Source organism: Neovison vison, chromosome 5 (genome assembly GCF_020171115.1).
Source record: "Neovison vison isolate M4711 chromosome 5, ASM_NN_V1, whole genome shotgun sequence".
NCBI lineage: Eukaryota > Metazoa > Chordata > Mammalia > Carnivora > Mustelidae > Neogale > Neogale vison.
The window spans coordinates 84,149,072-84,165,811 of NC_058095.1; the positions used below are offsets into that span (position 1 = coordinate 84,149,072).

At 36.0% G+C, this 16,740-nt stretch overlaps 1 protein-coding gene across 1 annotated transcript in view; it reads right to left on the reverse strand.

Moving 5' to 3' along the window:
• MICU2 (mitochondrial calcium uptake 2) overlaps positions 1-16,740 on the reverse strand; it is a 180,198-nt gene that overhangs the window by 38,843 nt on the left and 124,615 nt on the right. The window lies entirely within an intron of this gene.

Below are 16,740 nucleotides of genomic sequence, written 5' to 3' on the forward strand. Positions count from 1 at the left end.
GATATTGCATTTTTTAAAATTGAAGATTTGTGTCAACCCTGTATTGAGCAAGGCTCTTGGAGCTATTTTCCCAACAACTCCTGTTCACTTTGTGTCTCTGTGTCACATTTTGGTAATTCTCGTAATATTTCAAGCTTTTTCATTATTTTTGTATTTGAACTGCTGCAATCTCATGATAAAACTTTAATGGATTAAGAATGACTTCTTATGAATGAGCACAGAAAGTGGTTTCTTGAAATGGAATCCACTCTTAGAGAAGATTGTTGAAATGACAACAAAAGATTTAGAATATTATATAAACTTAGCTGATAAAGTAGTCAGCAGGGTTTGAGAAGATTGACTCCAATTTTGAAAGAAGTAACAGCATCATACGCTAGAGAGAAATCATTTGTGACGGAGTCAATCAATGAGGCAAACTCCACTGTCTTAAGAAATTGCCCAACTTCCAGTAACCACAACCCTGTTCAATCAGCAGCCATAAATATGGATACAAGACCCTTCAGTAGCAAAAAAGATTACCACTCACTAAAAGCTCAGCTGATGGTTAGCATTTTTTAGCAATAAAGTATTTTTTAATTAAAGTATGTGCATTCATCTTTTTCAGATATAATGATATTGCACTTAACAGATTAAATGCACTAGGAAACCAAAAAATTCATTTTACTTGCTTTATTGTGGTAGTCTGGAACTAAATTTGTGGTATCTCCAAGGTAGGTCTACATATGGTTTGAGGCTGGGGTTATAACTAATTTTTTTTTCATACATATCCAATTGTTCTAGTGTCATTTATTGAAAAGACTTTTCTCTTCCCATGAACTGAGCTGGTGACTTTACGGAGAATTAAGCAACCATGTATGGATTCTTTATTATCTTCCACTAATCTACTTACTTAGATCAATATCACAGTGTCACCATTACTGTAGCTTTGTAGTAAGTCTTAAAGTCAGGCAGTTTGAGTTATCCAGATTTGCTCCTGTTTCTCAAGATTAATTTGAGTGTTCCAGGTCCTTTTTTTTTTTCTTTTTCTTTTATAACATATATACTTTAAAATCAGCTTGTTAATTTCTACAAAAAAAGCCTGCTGGGATTTTGCTTGGGAATTTAAATCTTTAGACCAATTTGGGAAGAACTGACATTTTAACACTACTGAATCTTCTTACCATTAACATGGTATATTCCTCCATTTATTTAGGTTTCCTTAAATTTCTACTGGCAATGTCTGAAGCTTTTGGTGAATGCTTTTGTTAAATTTATTTCTACTTTATCTGATACCATCCAAAGGAGAACCAATTTTAATTTCATTTTCCAACTATTTGCTGCTAGTATGTAGAAATACAACTGATTTCTCCATATGACATTCTGTATTGAGAACTTCCTAAATTTGCTTTTGGTTCTAGCAGCTTTCCTTTTCTTATTGATATCTGTGAATAAAGTTGGATTTACTTCTTCTTTTCCAATCTTTTTATCCACCCCCCACTTGTATTGCTATTATTAGAATCTTCAGTAAAATGTTGAACAGAAGAGAGGAGAAAATACAGCTTGCCTTGTTTCTGATCATTAAGGGACAGATTCTATATTTGATCTGTAGCATGGCGCCACCTTTAAATTTTTTATAAATGCCCTTCATCAGATTGAAAAAGTTGTCTTCAACATCTACTTTGCTCAGTTTTATTATAAAGTGCTTATTTTCTTAAGTATTTTGTAAGCATGTAGTGATAGGATCATGTGGATCTCTCCTTTATTTTGTTAATACACTGGACTGCACTGATTGATTTTCAGTCTTTAAACAAATTTTGTATTCTATGCATAAATCTCACTTGATTTTGGTGCATTATTTTATATAGTATGTGATGTGTTTTGTTCTATCAGATTAGGTATTCTGTGTCTTTGTTCATAATGAAAGCTGGTCTATAATTTATTTTTCTTGTTATACCTTTGCCAAGTTTTAGTTATCAGGGATATGCTGTTCTTATGAGAGGGAACTGTTCCTTTTTCTTGTATTTTCTGAAAAAGTTTGTGAAAATTTGGCATTTCTTCTTTCGTAAAGGCTTGACAGATTTCACCAGTAAAACCATCTGGGCCTGGACATTTCTTTTCTTTTCTTCCTTTTTTTTTGTTTTTAAAGATTTTATTTATTTGTTCGACACAGAGAGAGAGAGAGAGAGATCACAAGTAGGCAGAGAGGCAGGCAGAGAGAGAGAGAGAGATAGAGAGCAGGCTCCCTACTGAGCAGAGAGCCCGATAGTGGAGCTCAATCCTAGGACCCTGAGTTCATGACCAAAGGCAGAGGCTTAACCACTGAACCATCCAGGTGCCCTGGGCCTGGACATTTCTTTGTGGGAAAGGTTTTTTTTTAAATTTATTTTTAATTTATTTTCAGCATAACAGTATTCATTATTTTTGCACCACACCCAGTGCTCCATGCAATCCATGCCCTCTATAATATCCACCACCTGGCACCCCCACCTCCCCCCACCCCGCCCCTTCAAAATCCTCAGATTGTTTTTCAGAGTCCAAAAGTGTCTCATGGTTCACCTCCCCTTCCAATTTCCCCCAACTCCCTTCTCCTCTCTATCTCCCCATGTCCTCCATGCTATTTGTTATGCTCCACAAATCAGTGAAACCATATGATAATTGACTCTCTCTGCTTGACTTATTTCACTCAGCATAATCTCTCCCAGTCCCGTCCATGTTGCTACAAAAGTTGGGTATTCGTCCTTTCTGATGGAGGCATAATACTCCATAGTGTATATGGACCACATCTTCCTTATCCATTCGTCCGTTGAAGGGCATCTTGGTTCTTTCCACAGTTTGGTGACTGTGGCCAATGCTGCTATAAACATTGGGGTACAGATGGCCCTTCTTTTCATGACATCTGTATCTTTGGGGTAAATACCCAGTAGTGCAATGGGGTCATAGGGAAGTTCTATTTTTAATTTCTTGAGGAATCTCCACACTGTTCTCCAAAGAGGCTGCACCAACTTGTGGGAAAGTTTTTGATAACAAATTCAATTTCTTTGATACAGGGCTATTCAGATTTCTCTCTCTTGTTAGTTTTGGTAAGTTTTTTTTTTTTTTAAAGGCATTGTCTAGTTCATTTGAGTTATTGAATTTACAGTTACATATGAATAAGTTGTTCACAATATTCCATTTTAATCCTTCTGATATTCGCAGAATCTGTGGTGATATTTCCTTTTTATTTCTAACACTGGTAATTTGGACCTTCTTTAAAGTACTCAGATTGGATTCAGTACTGAAAGTTATTTATAATTTATCATACAGATAACGGTTTAAAAATACAAATAGATGTTATGCATAGTGATGATAAGTTTTTGTACAAAATTTAAAAAAACATGTCTTTTATTATGACATTTAATATAGTTGTTACAATCTTCATAGTCATTAAATACTTACAAATAAACCAAAGCAATTAAGAAATACCAAGTGTTGGCAAGAATGCAGAGAAAAAGAAACCCTGGTGAACTGTTGGTAGAAATATAAATTGGTACAGCTACTGTATAAAATGGTACGGAGGTACCTCAAAAAATTAAAGATAGAAATAACACATAATCCAATAATTCCACCACTGGGTATTCACTCAAAGAAAACAAAAACACAAATATGAAAAGACATATGGACCTCAATGTTTACTGCAGCATTATTTACAACAGCTAAGACACAGAAGCAAACTAAGTGTCCATAGCCAAAAAAAGGGTGAGATTTTGCCATTTGTGACAACATGGATGGACCCAGAGATATGGCTAAGTGAAGTAAGTCAGAGGAAGACAAATACCATACGATTTTTCTTAAATGCGGAACCCAAAAAACAAATAAACAAACAAAAAGCAGAATCAGACCTATACACAGAACAAACTGATGGTTTTCAGAGGGGAGGTCAGTGGAGCGGGAGGGAGGTGGGCAAAATGGGTGAAGTCAAGTGAGAGACACAGGCTTCCAGTTATGGAATGAATAAGTCACAAAAATAAAAGCACAGGGAATACAGTTAATGGTACCATAATAGCACTGCATGGTGAGAGATGGTAATTGTACTTATAGTGAGCATAGCATAACACGGAGCTGTTGAAGCACTATGCTGTACACCTAAAACTAAAGTAACATTGTGTCAACTATGCTCTATTTTTAAATAAGAATGAAAAAAAACCCCACCAAAACCCTTGTCATCTTAGAGTTTTACCTAAAACGTTTTAGTCTGTACTCAGGGAGAGGATTATAGCAGGTCTTAATGTACTCTGAAGATTATAGTGCTATACATTTAGTTCTATAGTAAAAGCTTCATTTGAAAGAGCATATGCATTTTATACTAGCACAGCTGACCCTTGAAAAACACAGGGGTTGGTGTTCAAAACTGTGCAGTTGAAAAACCATGCATAACTTCTGAGTCCTCTAAAACTTAATCACTAATAGTCTATTGCTGACTGAAAGCATTACTGATAACATAAACATATTTTGTATGTTGACTGTATTATATACTGTATTCTTAAAGTAAGCTAGAGAAAGGAAAATTTATTAAGAAAATCATAAGCAAAGAGAAAATACATTTACAGTACTGCACTATAAAAAAAGTCTGCATCTAAGTGGACCTGTGCAGATCAAACCCATGTTGTTCAAGGGTCAACTGCAGTCTCTTATGCCAAAAGGACTCTCTGGTTTTAAGACAGTTTCTAAAATGGCTGTACATGATACTGATTCATGATAGCAAGATAGGAAGAGCCTATCATGTAATGAAAGTACTGTTCTAAGTGTTGGGAATACAGCAGTTAAGGACAGATAATGTCCTTACTGTCATGAACTTACATCTTAATGGGCCAGAGATAACAAACACTGAACAAATAAGAGAATTTCAAATAATGTCAAGTATATAACTAGACCAAGATAAAATAAAAGTAGGGTAACGGGATTCTGAGATTGCTAGATATGGGTTAATGTTCCATAGGTTTATTCTGTGTAGGTCATAGTGAGAACATGTCATTTAGGCTGAGATGTGAATGATAAAAGCTACCAAAGGAATGGGGAAAGGACATTCCAGGCAGAGGGAAGAGCAAAGTCTGTGGAAGAAAAAGGGGTGCTTTGAGAGAAACAGAAGGTAAAGTGGTCATAATACATAAATGGTAAAAGAAGGAGGAGGACACATTCAACAAATACAAATTCTATGATTGACAAAGTACTGCCAAGTTGATTATTTAAATTTATATTGATCCATATTTTCAATTACAGGCTAAAAACGAAGAAATTTATGTATGATTGACTTAACTTATTTTTGCTTTCAGAATAATGTTAGCTTAAATTCTGAAACAAGAACACTCTCTCCAAATCAAAAAGAATAAATTCTACTGAAGGCTTTTATTACTTACTTATTTAATAATAACACTAGCACATATATTTGGCATGATAAAATTATACCACAACTATATTAAGAGCACAATCCTTCCTGCCAGTATGAAATTGATGTGAAATAAAAGGACCACCTAAGGAGAAATTCACACTAGTAAACAGACATGTCATTAAGGTATTGTTTAAAGAAAGTGCACTAAAACCCTGGCACTTAGCCCAAAGAAGCAGATGTGCCATCTATCAAGGTAAAGATTAAATGTATTAACTTTTGCTGGCTTTGATCACTGCTGTATTGTTTATTATTATCTGACAGAAAACAGCTTATACAGATAGTTGCTATATTACTTGTTCTTGCGATAGAGAAGTAAGCAATTACTTCAACAGTTTTGAGATCTCGATATTAATAAAACATGAATGTACTGCATAACACGAAAATAAAGAGGCAATTTATATTCCTTTCTAAAATACTTTATATTAACATATTTCATCATTACTTTTGCATTTGCTGTTCAAATCAATTTGTTATATCTATGTTTTGAGAATTAAAGTAATTTTCATTACCTACTCTCATGCATTAGCAATAAATAAAATTTACCAGAGAAACATTCAGATAATCTACAAAACAAAACAAAAAATCCATGCCCTTTAAATATGTTCTTCTAATCTGAGAAGAACTGCTAGATTTGTTCAGTAAAATTTCAAATACAAGATGTTACATACTTAGGTGTCCTAAATAATGACCACAGAAATGAAACAGTTATTCAATTAATTAATGTAAACGTGCTTTTACTCTATGCTGTAGTTTTTAAAATTGAGGTCACATATGATCTTACTCATATGTGGAATTTAATAAAGAAAACAAAACAAATGAGCTAAGGGAAAAAAAAGAGACAAACCAAGAAACAGTTTCTTAACACATAGAGAATACACTGATGGTTACCAGAGGGGAGATGGGTGGGAGCTTTGGGGAACAGGTGATGGGGTTAAAAAGTACACTTATCATGATGAAAAAAAATGAATTGAGGTATAATTGACATATGGCATATTAATTTCTGGTATATAACATAATAATCTGGTATTTATATATAATGAAATAGCACCATAATATATCTAGTTTTCCCATCACCATAAGGTTACATAATATGCAAATACAATGTTACTGACTATAGTCACCATGCTATATATTATATCCCCATGACTTACTTATTTCAGGTCTGAAAATTTGTACCTCTTAATCTCCTTCTCCCATTTTACTCATCTTTCCCAACCACTCTCCTCTGGCAACCACCGATCTGTTCTCTACATCCAGGAGATTTTGTTTTGTTTGATTGTGTTTTGTTTTTTAGATTTCACGTATAAGGAAAATCATACGGTATTTGTCTTTCTCTGACTGACTTATTTCATTAAGCATAAGGATATCCTAAAGGTCCATCCATGTTGACACAAATGGCAAGACTGCCTTATCATGGCTGAGTAACACTGCATCACATATACATACCACTTCTTCATTCATCTCCTGATGAGTATTTTAGTTGCTTCCATATCTTGGCTACAAATATGTAGCCAAGGTACACAGAGGTACACATATCATATCTTTTTGAATTAGTGCTTTTATTTTCTTGGGATACTCAGAAGAACTGCTGAGTAGTAGGTATGGGTATGTGGTGTTTCATACCATAGTGGCCTGAAAAGCTGTTTGATATGATTTTAATCTTCTTAAATTAGAGAATATCCTGGGGAATGTTCCATGCATACTTAAGAAGAATGTGTATTCGGCTTCTTTTGAATGGAATACCTGTATATACAACCATTAAGCCTATCTAGTCTAATTTTTTTTTTTAAGATTTTATGTATTTATTTGGCAGAGAAAGTGAGCACAAACAGACAGAGTGGCAGGCAGAGGCAGAGGGAGAAGCAGGCTCCCTGCTGAGCAAGGAGCCCGATGTGGGACTTGATTCCAGGACACTGGGATCATGACCTGAGCCGAAGGCAGCCACTTAACCAACTGAGCCACCCAAGCGACCCTGGTCTAATTTTTTTTAAGGCTGACATTTACTTATTGGCCTTCTGTCTGGATGGGCTCTCCACTGATGTTAAGTGGGTTACCATGCTGGGTTAAGGTTTTTTTTGTAGGAACAGTTCCAAGGTGACCTTTTTATCCTTTGGTATAGAGGACCTGTTCAACTAGTTTTCAGATCTTTTTCAGAGGGCTTTGACCCATATGCAGCTACAGATTTGGTGTGAGTTTAGGGTCTTTCTACACCCCCATTGTCTCTATGTTGTTAATTTAAATTGATTGTATCAATTTAATAGCTCTATGAATTATCAAGTTTACTGTTTTATTTCTATGATCAGCATAAAGAACCCTGTTTTGGCTTAGGATGTTGACCTTTATAATCTTACATTAAAAAAAAAATCAGCAGCATATCCTAACATGCTCTTTTTCTCGTTTTCTTAATTAATGAATTGATCATCTAAAAATTTTCCAAACATTTAAGGAAAAAATTGTAGTATTCCGAAAGTGTTCCATAAATTCAGCATGTTAAGTTAGAGAAAAAGTATCTGAAAACTTTTAAAGCAGGTATGCTCAACAATTTCAGGAATACAGACTGTACATACAGTAAAAGAGATAAGCCTAGTCTCTTGCAATAGGAAACTATGTTTCAGTGTTAGAAGAGACCTGAAGAAGACAAAAAGAAAAACAACATGCCTTCTATTGATTTTTTTCACATTCAGTGTCTCTTAAAGACTTTGTCATTCAGACTTGATTATCCAAATATTAGAATAGTGAATCAGAACTTTGGTTTGGTAAGTATGATAGTGATATTGCCAGAGGTTTATTATGTCCACTTTATAAAATTACCTCCAACTTTACAAATCTAGGGAGGTATATAGTGGATAAAGTACTTCTAAGATTTGGTTCCCTATGCCTAGTGACTGCTAGAAAGAGAAGCAGAAAGTTCATCCAGGTCTGAGGGAATTATGGTCTGTGCATACTCTAACGTGTTTAATTTGTGTAACAGAATTTTACCTTCATGTAGAATATCCTTTTCATAATTATTAGCCTCAACTTGAATAACAATCTTAAATATAACCTTTTCTTATACCTGAGGTAGATAGTTAGGTAGGATGTAATGGTACCTTGTGACTTATCACACTCGTATTTCAGGTTCTACTTGTGCAGACAGACAGGTTTTCTACCTTAAACTAATATCAATTTCCTTCCTTAAACATCAAGCATCTCAGAATAATTTTTTTCTGCTGCCATCGATTTTGCAATTTCTATCTACTCCTCTTTAGCCTTTTGCTCTGTGGAACTGGTCTCTACCACTCTTTTCAAAGTGCTTCTGTAATGGTTCCCAAAGGCCTACAAAATTTAAGGAGTTCTCTACTCTGTTGCTATCCTAAAGAGTTTGATATTAAACACTTCCTCATTGTTGTTCTTTTCTTCCCTAGATTCCATTATCCTGCACTCTCTGGGCTTTCTTCATACTTCTCCGGTACTCTGCTACTTCTCAGTTTCATTCTTTGGCTTCTCAGTCTCATTTTGGCCTCTTAAATGCAACTGTTTTCCAAGATCTTATCCTTCTTCACTCTACAGTCTACCCTTTAGGTCACATACTCTCATGACTTAATTATCACCTCTATCAGGATGCTTCTTAATCCTGGCTATATTCTTATGTCCAGACAGTTTGCTTGCTACACTTCTCTATCTCTACAGGGTGTCCCAACAGCTTATAAAGGTCAGATTTCCAAGCTCAGAGTTAAGGTATTTTTTTTTTTTTTAAGATTTTATTTATTTTATTTGACAGAGAGAGAGATCACAAGTAGGCAGAGAGGCAGGCAGAGACAGAGGGGGAAGCAGGCTCCCCGCTGAGCAGAGAGCCCGATGCAGGACTCGATCCCAGGACACTGAGATCATGACCTGAGCCGAAGGCAGCGGCTTAATCCACTGAGCCACCCAGGCGCCCCAGAGTTAAGGTATTTTTCAACCCAGTTGTCCTTTGCATTAAGGTATTTTTCAACCCAGTTGTCCTCTGCATTCTCCTTCAAATGAGGCAAGCTAACATTGAGGAAAGAGCAAGGCTTTAGAACTGAATGGATTTGGTTAAGTGTCAATTTTCTCATCTTTAAAATGGGGATATTACTACTTAACCTTGTAAGCTGCTGTAAAGATGTAATAATGTAACATATACCTTGAACATAACCAATCCTCAATAAGAAGTCATCTTATTTTCTCTTAGATCAGTTAGTACTATCATTATTCCTAGTTAGGCTAGCTGGAAAAAGGAGTAATCTCTGATTTCTCCTTTTTCCTAATCTCTCCAATCCAGCCAGAAACTAGGTTCTACAGAGCCTATTCCAGAGCATGTCCCAATTATATTTCCAACTTTTCAATCAGTTGTAAATTGGACTACTCTAAAGCTTAACAAACTTCCTGCCTCCAATCTCTTTTCTATTAAATCAGCTTTCATACTGTGGTCAGAGATGAATTTTGGAGCAGTGAAGCGCAACAATCTCCTTAACTGCCTGCTGGTTTCTCCTGACAGCGGTGTTCAGTTCACATTAGGGGATTCTGCCTCTTAGGTCTTTGTTCACATTCCAACCATACAAGAACAGCAACAATGTTTTTATAGTGGTCTATATTTTATAAAGTTTGTTTCCCCAAGAGATAAATAATAATGGCTATTTAATCACTGTTGATGCTAAATAGAGCAATATGTTTATTTTTGCTTTCCTTAGTCTGAATGAAATGGAATTTAAAGATAAATTTATGATGAGTATCCTATGCTTCCTTTCCTGCTTGCTTTTTGAGTATTTTTTAACCTGAGTTCCCGAGTAAGAGCCATAATATCTAGAAATCCTTTTTTTTCCCCCCTGGTCTATTCACAAGTACCTTTAACTTCTCAGCAGAATTCCAGGCTTCTTTCATTACCTAGTTTTCTACAACTGTAAACGTTATCCATACTGTTCCTTTCTAACAAGTAGATTTGCTAACATTTATTCACAATGATGTTGTAATGAAACAATTCTTCTTTTTTTTTTTTTTTTAAAGATTTTATTTATTTATTTGACAGAGAGAGATCGCAGGTAGGCAGAGAGAAAGAGAGAAAGCAGCAGGCTCCCTGTGGAGCAGAGAGCCAGATTTGGGGCTCGATCCCAGGACTCTGGGATCATGATCTGAGCTGAAGGCAGAGGCTTTAACCCACTGAGCCACCCAGGTGCCCCTGAAACAATTCTTTTTTTTTTTTTTTGAAACAATTCTTTTTAAAAAAGATTTTGTTATTTATTTGACACACAGAGAGAGATCACAAGTAGGCAGAGAGGCAGGCAGAGAGAGAGAGAGAAGGCTTCCTGCTGAGCACAGAGCTCGATGGGGAGCTTGATTCCAGGACCCTGAGATTATGACCTCAGCTGAAGGGAGAGGCTTAACCACTGAGCCACCCAGGTGTTCTGGTAATGAATAATTTATATTATTTCAAACCTATATCTCTTACATATAACATGTTTGAATTTATGAAACCTTCCAAATATTCTTTAAGCAGTCACATAGTATAGTTTTCTCTATAGCTTTCTGTTACTTTTAACTTCTACCACTTTGACAAAGTGAATCCTGTAAGATTACTATCTGTTTTTCTAAACAGTAAATGAAACTTCAAGTATCTAAAGGTATACTTCAGGCAACTTCAATCCTCTGGAACCCTCCAGCTTTCTTACTTAAGTTGCAAACCCGTAAGAAAGATCTTTTTCAGCACTTGAAACAGTCGTCATGAGGGGCATATAACAAAATATTTATGAAGATTTCTCAGAATTTATAGTCTTATATATTCTAAAGCAGTGCTGTCCCACAGAAATATAATGGAGCTACATAAGTAATTTTAGGTTTTCTAGTAGCTGCATTTAAAAAAGTAAAAAGAAACAGAAGAACATGAATTAATATCCCAACATTATTACTTCATCATGTATTCAATATAAAAATTGAGATATTTTACATACTTTTTTCTTCAAAATCCAGTGTGCATTTTACATTCACAGCATCTTCACTGTAAATACCTGATCTGTGTTAATATTTTATAAAATTTACAACTGAAAAAGTAGATCCATATACCTAGCTTGCTTCAAACATATGTGAAAATCTTCCAATATCTGAAGTAAATGTCAGGTTTTAAATTTAAATTTTATACTAATTAAAATTTAGAAACTCAACTTTCTTAGACACAAACCATATTTCAGGGGCTCGGTAACCACATGTGGTTACTGGCTACATTACTGGACAGCGCAAGTATAGATTCTGTACTTTATACATAATTCTAGCAAACTTTGTTGCCTGTTTTCCCAGTGCACTGGAGACTAGAAGAAAAACTAGATGACTGGAACTGACAGAAAGATCAACTGTTTATTCCTACTGATACCAGTGATAATGAGCTATTATTATCCTAACAATGAGGACAAAAATCAGAAATACAAATTAAAAGCTTGAAAGTCTAAGGCCATTCAGTGTAAGGGTAAGTAACTCATGCCCTTAATAGACTCTGAAAATCTAACTAGCCCATCACTATGAAACTGACCTTCATAATGATAATCCTGAGCTGTCAAAAAAAGAGGATAAATTATGCACATTATTAACTACTTTGAAAAGATGGAGATATATGTATTCTTGAATGGCTTATCAAAAAAGTTACAAATGTTTAAAAATTAATCATGTTAAAAAGGTAAGCCTCAATTTAAAAAATCATTTATATGAAACATTTCATTGTCTGATACTGCCAATTAAGTACATATTAATGTTACTTCTATAAATTCTAACTTCTGTCATGATAGGTTTCAGCAAGATGTCTTCTTTAGTTTGTGTTGGAAAATTTGTTATTTTATGACTTTATAGACTTTGATCATTAATATTTCTAGTATGTTAATAGTCCATAAGTCCTAGCTTTATCCAGCTGCATTGGGATATACCTGACATAAGATGTACAAGCATGATGGTTTGACTTATTAAGAAATGATTATGCAGGGGTGCCTGGGTGGCTCAGTGTGTTAAGCCGCTGCCTTTGGCTCAGGTCATGATCTCAGGGTCCTGGGATCGAGTCCCGCATCGGGCTCTCTGCTCAGCAGGGAGCCTGCTTCCCTTCCTCTCTCTCTGCCTGCCTCTCTGCCTACTTGTGATCTCTCTCTGTCAAATAAATAAATAAAATCTTTTTTTAAAAAAAAGAAATGATTATGCCGTAAGTTTAGATAATATCTGTCATCTCATACACATGCAATAAAAAGGAAAAGCAAAAAAGAAAATGTTTCCTCCTTGTTATGAGAATCCCAGGAGCTACTCTTTTAATGACTTTCCTATGCATCACACAACAGTGTTAACTATGGTTGTCATGTTGCACATTATACGCCTAGTACTTATTTATCTTCTCACTGGCAGTTTGTACCTTTTGACCACCTTCCTCCCATTCCCATTCCCCCCAACCCTGCCTCTGATAACCACAAATCCGATCTCGGTTTTTTTTAAAAGATTTGATTTATTTATTTGACAGATAGAGATCACAAGTAGGCAGAGAGGCAGGCAGAGAGAGAGGAGGAAGCAGACTTTTCACTGAGCAGAGAGCCTGATGTGGGGCTCGATCCCAGGACCCTGGGAACATGACTGAGCGAAAGGCAGAGGCTTTAACCCACTAAGCCACCCAGGTGCCCCTCTGATCTCTTTTTCTATGAGCTTGGTTTTTTGTTAGAGTTCACACAAAGACACACAATATAGTATTTACCTTTCCATGAATCCCATTTTTTTTTTTTTAAGATTCATTTACTTATTTGAGAGAGCAAGGGAGCGAGCAAGTGAGCACACATGACCGTGGGGGAGGGGCAAGGGGCGAAGGAAAGAGAAAATCTCAAGCAGACCTCACACTGAGCACAGAGCCCAATGCAGGGCTCAATCCCGTGACACTGAGATTGTGACCTGAGCTGAAACCAAGAGTTGGACAATTAACTGACTGCCACCCAGGCACCGCATCATGAGTCCTATTTTAAAACCTCACCTCCTATTATTTCAGTTCAGTGTGTTTCATGAAGTGCCCCTAATCACACAAAAATCCAAATTTATCTGTTTCGGTGTGAGGGAATTTTTTTTAATGTATTTTAGGATATTTTCTAGAATTTTATACCTACACACTGATTTGAAAAATTGAAGCTAGTCTATGCTGACTAGTTATGCTGAACTCATTCCCTTCTAATATTCTAGAATTCAATTCCCTATGATTGTATACTGGGTTCTTTTTCCTTAAACAAAAGGTAAAAAAAAAAAAAATCTTAACTGGCTTTCACATAACCAATTCAGCAGATTAATCAATGCTCTCTGCTCCCCCTGTAGAATTCCATGGCAGATATTCACAGAAAGCTCTTGGCAAATTTCAAGTATGCTTGCACACTCCTGCTCTCAGCAGCTGAGCTCAACGTTTGTTTAGTTAAAGTCTTTTCTGTTTCCAAACCAATTATGATCATTGCACTTGTTACTGTAATTACTTAATTTTATTAAATATTACTGTGAAGTAACAGAATTTTCTGGAAACACCAGAAAGCTGGAGAAGTGTGTTTGTTCTTTAAAAGATCTTATTTTTTTATTTGTGCGAGCACACAAGTAGGGGGAGTGGCAGAGGGAGATGGAGAAGCAGGGCCCTGGTATCAAAACCTGAGCAAAGGCAGACACTTAACTGACTGACCCACCCAGGCGCCCTGCTGGAGGAGAAGTTAACTACACGGGGACACTGGGACATTGGTCTTCCTTTTTGGCTTAGGTAAGAATGTAGCTTCAGAGACAAGTAAATTTGGTGAAAAATCAGAAAAGCCTGAAATGGAAGCATTAAGCACAGAGACTGTGTAAATCTTTTTTCTAAACGGTAATATAAACTCCACATATAAAAGCATAAAATTTAGTCTCTTAGATCTCCCAACCCAACACTCTGAAGTATGTGAGCCAGTATCACCTGCAGCTGCCAGAATCCATTAGACTGCAATGTCAAAAAAAAATGATGGGATATCCTGCACCTGTTCCTATTTTGGTAGTCAGCTTGATTCTCTGAGTTTATGAGCCTTGGTTAAACACAGAAGGGGGGTGGGTGCGTGCACGCATGTGTGAGAGAAAAAAGGGAGGAGGAATACTTTAGAGATTTCGTTATTAAGGCGAACTGCCAAAGAAAAAAGTTGCTTCTAATTAGGCTAAGACTGTAAAGAGTAGGAAAAATCACAAAGATCTTGAAGGATCCTACATTTAAACTGCTTCATACCTGTCTTTACATTTTTTCCTGCACTTTAAACAAACTGGAAACTGCAGATGATTAATTATAGGCATACACAGGCAAGAAAAACAGGTGATTTCAATCAGTGGCTCCACTTCAAAGAAAAGGCCTTGGTTCTGGGGCTCCTGGGTGGCTCAGATGGTTAAGCATCTGCCTTTGGCTCAGGTCATAATCTTGGGGTCCTGGGACTGAACCCTGCATTGGGCTCTCTGCTTATCAGAGAGTGGCTTCTCCTTCTTGCTCTCCCTCTCGGTGCACATACGCATGCACTCTTTCTCTCAAATCTATCAATCAATCAAATCTTCAAAAAAAGAGGCCTTGGTTCTAAAATGGATGTGCATTTAAGTTAATTAACTAAAATGTCTGTTATTTAGGTATCTTTATTTTTAAAAATTATTCCCCCTTTAACAGATTCTTTAACTGAACTACTGATAGTGGCCACACCGGGCAAGACAGGTTCTACTACACTTTAAGTGAAAACACTGAGAACTGCATCTGCTACTTTATTGTCCATTCACATAGATGTTCATGTCATTTACCTTAGTTTCCCCCAAATGCTTAGATTTATACATTCTTTATACCCTCTTCCAGATAATTTCTATAATGTTAAATAAGCCTCCTTTTTATTGATCTCACTGTTTTATAAATTTATTCTCTGGTTAGAACCTTTTGCTGTGTTTTTTGTAGTTTTTGAGACAGTTTCTTGTATATAAAACCACATATCTCAGTAACTGAATTTGCAAAGCCTGTAGAATGACTCCTTATCAAAGGTGTTTACTGAGGTATAACTTGTATACAATAAAATGCACTTGTTTGAATACACAGAGTTGTAACAAATATATACACCCATGTCTCTACCATCTTAATCAAGGTCTGTAATATTTCTAGCACTTCAAGAGATTCCCTTATGGAAACTGCAGTCCATCTGTAGTCAATTCCTTACCCCCTCTCAGCCCCAGGGAACCAATGATCTGCTTTCTGTTAGCATAGATATGTTCCTTTTCTAGAATTTCATATCAAAGGAATCACACTGTATGTACAGTTCTTCTTTCAATTCATTTATCCATGTTGTTGTACCTACTGATAATTTGTTCCCTTTTTTTGCTGAGTAGTACTCTACTGTATGGATACAATTTCTTTAGTCACTTGATGAACACTTAGGTTGTTTCCAGTTTGGGACTACTATGAATAGAATTGTTAAGAATAGTTATATACAGGTGTTTGGGTGAACATGTGTTTTCTTTTCTTTGACTAAATACATAGGACTGGAATTGCCACGTCATATGCTGAGTATACATCAAGAAGATGCCAATTTTGTTTTCCAAAATGTGTATGCCATTTCATAAGCACTCTAAGAGAGTTCCATTTGCTTCATGTCTCAAACACTTAAAAAAAAAAAGTCATTAAAAAGAAAGTCATAGGGGCACCTGGGTGGCTCAGTGGGTTAAGCCGCTGCCTTCGGCTCAGGTCATGATCTCAGGGTCCTGGGATCGAGTCCCACATCGGGCTCTCTGCTCAGCAGGGAGCCTGCTTCCTCCTCTCTCTCTCTGCCTGCCTCTCTGCCTACTTGTAATTTCTCTCTGTCAAATAAATAAATAAAATCTTTAAAAAAAAAAAAAAGAAAGTCATAAAGTAGTCATTTATATAGGTACTCAGTAATTATCAATGGTAGTTCTAAGAAATTAGTATGTACCAAATGCTTTGTTATATATTTATCTACATGTTCTATTTTTTTTCTCCACAAAACTCTCCAATACATTAAAAACACTTAACTCTGGAAAATACCTAATGGTTTATATGCAGAGGATTTAAAAAAAAGATTTTACTTAGTTATTTGACAGACAGAGAACACAAACAAGGGGAGTGCGAAAGGGAGAAGCAGGATTCCTGCCAAGCAGGAGCCCAATGCGGGGCTTGATCCCAATGACCTGAGCTGAAGACAGACACTTAATGACTAAGCCACCCAGGAGCCCCCTAGAGGTACTTTTAAAAAAATATTACCATCAACATTCCTGGAATGGACTGAAATTTAATAGTTGTATGCCTTATACTTGTCTTGGAAACATATTTTCATTTAAACATATTTTCAGCTTTTCAAGTA